Genomic DNA, 7715 nt, shown 5'->3' with positions numbered 1-7715 from the left:
TAGGGCAAACGGGCCACACTCAAGGGACATTTGACATGAAAGGTAGATGAGGTTATACTTGCACTGGGGGCACAGACTTTGGTGAAAGCCATGTAGCTTCTTCTTTTCAGCCCCTGTGTAAATAGGAAGATCCATGCCAGATTGTCCCTGGTGACAGCTGACTTCGGTTTTCTCCTCTGTATCGGTTTTTACAATGTATGTAGAGGCATTTATCCGAAATAGAAACACGCTCAAGAATAATGTGCACAAGAGGCAAGACAACATCAGCCTCTCAACAGCAGCAGCCTTCCAGGTCAGACCCAATGCTGGAAGCTGTTCTGGCTCTTCCCTGGGCTTATGCTGCCCTCCTGTGGACAAATAGGAGAATGCTACCATTGCGGACCCAAGACTGGAAGCTGTTCTTGGTCTTCCCTGGGCTTATGCTGCCCTCCTGTGGACACATAGAAGAATGCTTCCATTGAAGAGTAATTGACAAAAGGCAGCATGTTTTTTGCATGTTCTTTAGGTATTCTTTCCAACAGCATTAAACATTAATCCTTGCTCACGATGGAAAGCTGAAAGGACCCCGGAAACTACAGAGAAAGAGAAAAGTTACCCAGCAGCTCCCTTTCCCATTGGCTCAGGAGCCTGAGTTCCTGGGCAGGGGAGAGAAAAGATCCAGGTGCAGGCATTCCTTCAGCATCCAGTCAGCTTTTCTGCTGTGGGAGGGCTCACCTAGACAGACCTTGCTTTTGCCTTTTCATTCCTGCTTTGTCTCTCTTTTCAAGCACCTTCATGTTTCCAAGGACCTCGTAATTTGACTCCTCTTCGGATACTTTGCTTGTTTTCTGTTCTTTTGTGTCTTGTTTGCTATGATGAAAATAAATGTGGCCATGAACATCATAGATCATCTTGGAGAAATTACAAAAAACTTCTACAATGTCAGCTCCAAACAGAGTCTTGCTCAAGGACTCTACGCCTTTATGAATTTACCAGAGGGTGTCACATTTTGCCCACACATTTGGTGGATATTTGTGTAGTTTGTATCCAGCCGCATAAAGGGCTGGAGGGGGCCTTTCTTAGCTGTAGAAACACATGAGATGAACCCTGATGTCCAGGCCTCTCTAGGACAGGTAGACCTCGTTGCTCTGACTCCTGACTAGCATCACCCTGTCTACAACTTCCAGAACAATCTTTTTAAAATTTATTTTTCATTTGTATCAGCTGAAAGGTATTGGAAGAGAGTTGATTTATAACAATGTTGTCTTAATTTCAGGCTTAAGCACAGGGATCTGTTTACACACACATCTCTACCAATTCTTTTTACATTATTTTCCCATATAGTTTTTTATACAACATTGAGTGGGGCTCTCGTGCTCCACAGCAGGTCCTTGCTAGGTGTGTGTGTATGTGTTTGTGTTTCCTTGTTAGGACTGCACCTGTGTTATATGGAAGTTCCTAGGCTAAGGGCTGAAGAGGAGCCACAGCTGCCAGCTTAAGCCACAGCTCCAGCCACACCAGATCCAAGCCACATCTGTGAAGTTCACCACAGCTCATCGCAATCCTGGATCCCTGACACACTGAGCGAGGACAGGCATCAAACCTGCATCCTCATGGATGCTAGAGAGAACGTTTCCAAGGCGCCCCAGGGTATCCCCCCACCATAGCTGTCGAGGTGAATTATAGTAGTGTGTATATACATTTTCATCCCAAACCCCTCATTTCTCCCTCCTGACGCGTTTCCCCATTGGAAGCCATTAGCTTGATTTGGAGACCAGTGAGTCATCTTCTGTTTTGTCAATAAGTCCTTTTGTATCAGTTTCTAAAAACCAATGTTTTTGGAGTCCAGTGGACTTATTGCAATGTTGTATGAGTTTCAGGTGTGCCACAAAGGGAGTCAGATATCCATAGGCATGTGCACATTTGTTTTCAGATGCTTTTCCCATATAGGCCATCCCCCTGTATTGGCTGTACACTGGGTCTTTGTGACTCAATCGGTTGTGTGTATATTCAAGTGCATATGTGCCAATCCCAACCTCCCAATGTATCCCTCCCCTGAGTGTTTCCCCTTTAGTGACCCTAGTTTGGTTTCAAGAGCATCGAGTCTGTTTCTGTCTTGGGAAGAAGACCTTCTGTATCATTTTTCATGACAGTCCCCATGACTGGTGATGTCACGTGGTTCTTTATCTTAGATGTACTTCCCATAGTGTGATGATCCACTTGTATCACTTTCATCAGATTCCACATGCAAGTGATATCATCTGGTTTTGGTCTTTCTCTGAGTTACTTCACTGAGTATGATCATCTCCAGGTTCATCCATGTGGCTGCACATGGGCTTAGCTGGTTCTCTCTTCTGGTGAAGAATATTTCATTGTCTAAGGGACTTCAGGAACAATCTTATGTTACCAGTGGCACAGAAGAGTTTTAGAGTGTGGTCCTTTCTTTCAGAGAGTGCCTTCAATGCCATGATCACCTAGAGGGGACGCCAAGGTCTGGGGAGGCAGTGGGTTCCTGGGGCCGAGGGGGGAGCACCAGTCATCTGTGAAAGGCCCACAGGCGATTCGGAAATGGCCCCACCACACGAAGGCCAGGAAGCAGACCATTAGAGGTTACGCTTCAGGAGTTCAGTGTTCCTTGAAGATAGATGTTATTGAATAACGTGGCTTTTAAGACACACCTCCGACCCCAGGGAGGCTGTCAAATGGAGAGATGATACTGCGGTTCATCGCTACTCAAAGTAGTGATGCACAGGGTGGTGTGATGTACCTTTTCATGTATATCCTATGCATGGGAAAGCTCTTCTACTTTCAAGGCCACTGAACCACTGAATTGAGCGATTTAAAGCGGGTCAGCACTGTACAGTGAGTTCACAGGCTGGGACATGAGCAAGCTGCCTTTTAAATCCGCCATGTCAGAGAACTTAGGGACACAGGGAAATGCTCAAGAGAATTTGATGTGAAACTTAGATTAAGACACAATGGTATGAGAGGCACACAATTTGTTTAACAACATGTACCTTCTGGAGTTGCCATTTGTGACCCAGTGGTAACAAACCAAGCTAGTATCTGTGAGGATATGGGTTCGATCCCTGGCCTCCCTCAGTGGGATAAGGATCCAGGGTTGCCGTGAGCCCCGTTGTAGGTCCCAGATGCAGCTTTGGTCCTGTATTTCACAGGCCACGGCTGTGGCTCCAAGAAAACAAAACAATAAAGGCTAAACACTAATGGACTTGGTCCTGGCCTTAGTGTGGTCGGGGTCATTTCCACATTGCCTGTGGGGCTTTCACAAATGACAAGAGCTCCCCCATCAGCCCCAGCAAAGCACCCCGTCACTGACCTTGGCATCCCCACTTGTCAATCACTGCATTAGAGGAATTCCCTGAAAAGAAGGAACCAGACTCAAAAACTCATCATTACCACTGTTACATAAGAGTGTTCCAGAAGTACATATATACAAGGGAATATTACTCAGTTGTAAAATGAACGAAAAAATGACATTTGCAGTAATATAGATGAAGCTATAGAAGATCACACTAAGCGAATCAAAGACAAAAATTTTGCCTTTATGTGGGCTCTAATTAAAAGGGGATATGCAGTTGCTAAATTGCTAAACAGCTTCTACACCTAAAAAAAGCCCACGTCCAGCCCAGCAGAAATTTCAATTACGCAGCTGGATACGAACTACACACAAATCCACCACTTTTCTAGGTACAACTGCACAAGATCTAGTATATGTATAAATGCATGGAGTCCTCGAGCAAGATTCTGTTTGGAAGTCACACTGTAGAAATCTTTATGTAATTTCACCAAGATGATGTCTACGATGTTCATTGCAATATATATATGTACATTTTTTAGCACAGCAAACAAAACTAAAACAGAAGAGAAGAACTTGGAGCAAGCAAAGTCTCTCAACAGGGATCCAACTACTAGGTACCTGTAGAAATAAAGAGGCTCAAAGAGAGATCAACAAAGCAGCAATCAAGCAGCACAACCACCGTCTAGGTTCGCACTCAAAGAGCAGAAATCTTGACTTACTACTGAAAGAATGCCTGCACCCTGATCCTTGATCTCCCCTGCCCAGGAACACAGGCTCCTGAGCCACTGGCACAGGGAGATGATGGCTAACTTTCTTCTTTCTGTGTATTTTTCGGGGTCCTTTCAGTTTTCTATCATGAGCATGGGTTAATTTTTAATACAGTTATGTACTATCAACATGGAAAGAACCGCCTGGATTCTATAAATTCCTCTCCATGCAGACGCATTCTTCTACTTCTCCACACGAGGGCAGCAGAGGCACAGTCAATACTGGGAACAATGGCAAGGTCCTGGGTCTGAAATCCAAGGCTGCTGTTCAGAGGTTGATTTGGACATGCTGCTCGCAGAAATTACCCATTAGTTTCTTTCTTTGCCGTATCAATGAATATGCATTCATTGTAAAAACTGCTCTAGAGGAGAAAAGACAAGTCTCATATAATCAGGGACAATCCAGCATTTATCTTCCTATTTACACATGGGCTGAAAAGAGGAAGCTACATGGTTTTAAGCAATGTGTGTGCCCCTCAGACAACTGTGTCTTAATTGATCTTTCACATCCAATGTCTCTTGAGCATTTCCTGTTTCCTTCATTTCTCTGAGAGGGTGCTTTTTGTTCATTTCATTGCCTTTTCAGGGCCCCACTCAGCACATGTGGAAATTTCCAGTATAGTGGGTCAAATCAGAGCTACACATGCAGGCCTCCACCACAGCCACACCAGCTCCACATCCCAGCCGCTTCTTAAAACTACATCACAGCTCAAGGCAATGCCGGATCCTCACCCCACTGAGCGGGGCCAGGGATTGAACCTCTGTCCTCATGCATATTACTCTGGCTTGTTCACCACTGAGCCACAATGGGAAATCCAGCATGTATCATTTATTTATTTTTGTCTTTGTAGAGCTGCACCCTTGGCATATGTAAGTTCCAAGGCTAGGGGTCGAATCGGAGCTGGAGCTGCCTGCCAGCCTATATCCCAGCCTCAGCTACGCAGAATCCGATCCACATCTGCCGACTACACCCCAGCTTATGGCAACACCAGATCCTAAACCCATTGAGCAAGCACAGAGATTCAACCCGTTTCCTCAGCGATGCAGTGTCGGGGTCTTTATCCATTGAGCCACAATGGGAACTTCCTTAGTTGTTCATGAAGATAATTGGAATTGCTGTGTGATGTCCCATTAGAAGGATATAAAGTGGGTAACTGTACATATTCTCTAAGCGGGTCCCCCCTCCCACCACGATTTTCCCACTTGTAACCCAGTGATAAGTTCAGTGGGCATGTGTTTCACTGACGTCTCTGCACATCCCACTGCTCCCTTCCTTGAAAGACAGTGAGCAAAGGATATCCCTGGAGTTTCTCCTTGTATGTAAAATCGAGTCCTCTGGGATGGCTAGGTGACAGACAGAAGCCCCATGGGAAGCTGGCCCCATCTGAGCAGGCCAGTTTCTGACAAATGAGGAGTGATCTTACCCGGTCCATCCTACCTGACTCATGGTACCGTGTGTACCCAAGACTCAAGTGGAAGGAGGTCATTCCCCGTGAATGAGGGTGTCTCTGCTAATGTGTTCCTCGTCCGTGGTCTTTCACAAATAAATCCCCCCCACGTGGGTGCCCCTTCTGCGAACACCTGCATGTGCACGTTGCCACTGCTTCAGAAATGGCATTAACTACAGGTGAGATGGGTTAGGAACCATTTCTGGGTGACAAGAGAAAGGGATTAGGGAGCATGTCTGAAACACTCACAAAGATCTGAAAAGTGGACTCAGGCTCCATGTCTTTTTATTTCAGAATAAATAAAGCTGAGCGACAAAGAGGAGCCCAGAGGAAGAACGGAAGCACCAGGCCGTGCCCTGATCAAGAGGAAAAGGGCCGCTGCCATGGCATTAGTGACCTAGCAACTCGGAACACTGGAGATGCGGACAATGGGCAGGAGAATGTGGAATCAGTGGAAGGCTGAGGACAGGACCTGGGACTCAAAGGCCAGGTTCACAGTGTGGCTGAGAACTCAGCTCTGTCCACACTGAGGAGCCAAGCGCTGAGAGGAGAAGATGTCAGACGGGGGACCTGAGATCCATGGCAAGTGTTCCTTGCCAAGCGGGCCTTCCCTCGCCCAGACGCTCCTTCCTCTGCAGATGGGTTAGTAGAGGCTCTGCCTTCTTTGATCTCTATGTGTTTTTTTTTTGAGGTGGTTACATAGAGAACGTTAATTATTTTCCTATTTTAAACACACTGCTCAGTGGCATTAGGGACATTCACGATGTCGCCCAGCCAGCAACACCATCCATCTCCCTAAAGGGAAACCTTTGTCTCAGATGAACACTAACTACCCATGCCACCCTCCTCTAGGCCTTGGGCTAAATGTCCATTCCTCCCTCCCTGGGCTATGAATCTGACCCCTCGAGGTTCTGAATATAAGTGGGAGCATATGCTATGGGCTTATTTCCCTCAGCAGAACTAGTCTTTAAGGCTCATCCCTACTGCAGCCTGGGACAGAATCTCCTTCCATTCTAAGACTGAAAAGTACTCCACTGAACCGAGAGACCACACTTTGTCTATCCCTTCATCCATGGATGGAGATTTGGGTGCTTCCATGTCTCCCTCTCAGGAATCAGGCTGATATGAGCATGGGTGCACAAGAAGCTGTTCAAGTCCCTGCCTTTCCTGTTGTGTAGAAATAGCCAGAAGAGAAATTGCTGGATCATTCGGTAAGTCTAGGTTTTTTGAAGAATGATCGTTCTTCACGGTGGCTGTACCAGTTTCTAGTCCCACCAGCAAAGCTCAAGAGTCCCAGTGCTCCACATCCATTGGCCAACACTTGCTATCTCCTGCTTTGATTTCTTTTGTCTTACATTAGCCAACCTCTTGAGTTTAGGTTGTATTTTGTTGGGTCTAAGATCTTTTTCACCAGGTCGAGTGAAAAGATAACAGAAGACTCTGACACAGATACCGAAGATAAAGAGACCAATGCAACCGTTCATGTAACTAGAACTCAACCTGTAAAACACAGTCCTTTGTTTTCCTCACATTTGCCTTTTCCTTCTATGGCTATTGAGCTACTTCCCTGGGCCAGGCCTGGGCTCCTCTCACATCTGCTAAGGGTCTTGGTGAATGAATTACTTTTATGCCCACAATACACAAGTGTATTTACACACCAGAATCCGCCCTCCATTGCTTCACTTGAATGAAGTCTTTCTTCTTCTCTCAAAAAATCATCCCCAACCAATATCTACTGAAAGGCCAAATATCCATAAAAGAAACAATCCGAGGTTGTGAACACAGTGTTGAGCAAAAGAAGCCAGTCACACTCAGACACCTACTGCCCAATCCCTTTCTTGAAAGCAGACAGAGGTGAACTGTTTGGGCTATATTGTGAGCTGGAAAAGTCTCCGGACAAATAAGGAAGAGGTGATACTGTGTCTCCTCAGCCGAGCACTGGCTGTGTGGGTATTGGCCCCGGGGTGACTCACTGAGCTCTCTACTTAGATTAGGGGCTGTTTTCTATCAATATGTGGTTCTTCATGATACAAATAGCTTTCCAAACCCACAACCCCTCTCAGCATATAGACCCCCACCCCCAGTTCATTTCACGTCCCTGATTATGTTATACAGACAAGTTTCTTGCAATGGGCTGTTTGTACTTGATGTATGGTGACCGTCTTTCTTCCGGTCACATTTTGCATTTCATCACCAACTAGG

The sequence above is a fragment of the Sus scrofa genome, unplaced genomic scaffold, assembly GCF_000003025.6.
Source record: "Sus scrofa isolate TJ Tabasco breed Duroc unplaced genomic scaffold, Sscrofa11.1 Contig1784, whole genome shotgun sequence".
NCBI classification, from domain to species: domain Eukaryota; kingdom Metazoa; phylum Chordata; class Mammalia; order Artiodactyla; family Suidae; genus Sus; species Sus scrofa.
Note: the sequence above shows the minus strand (reverse complement) of the source record.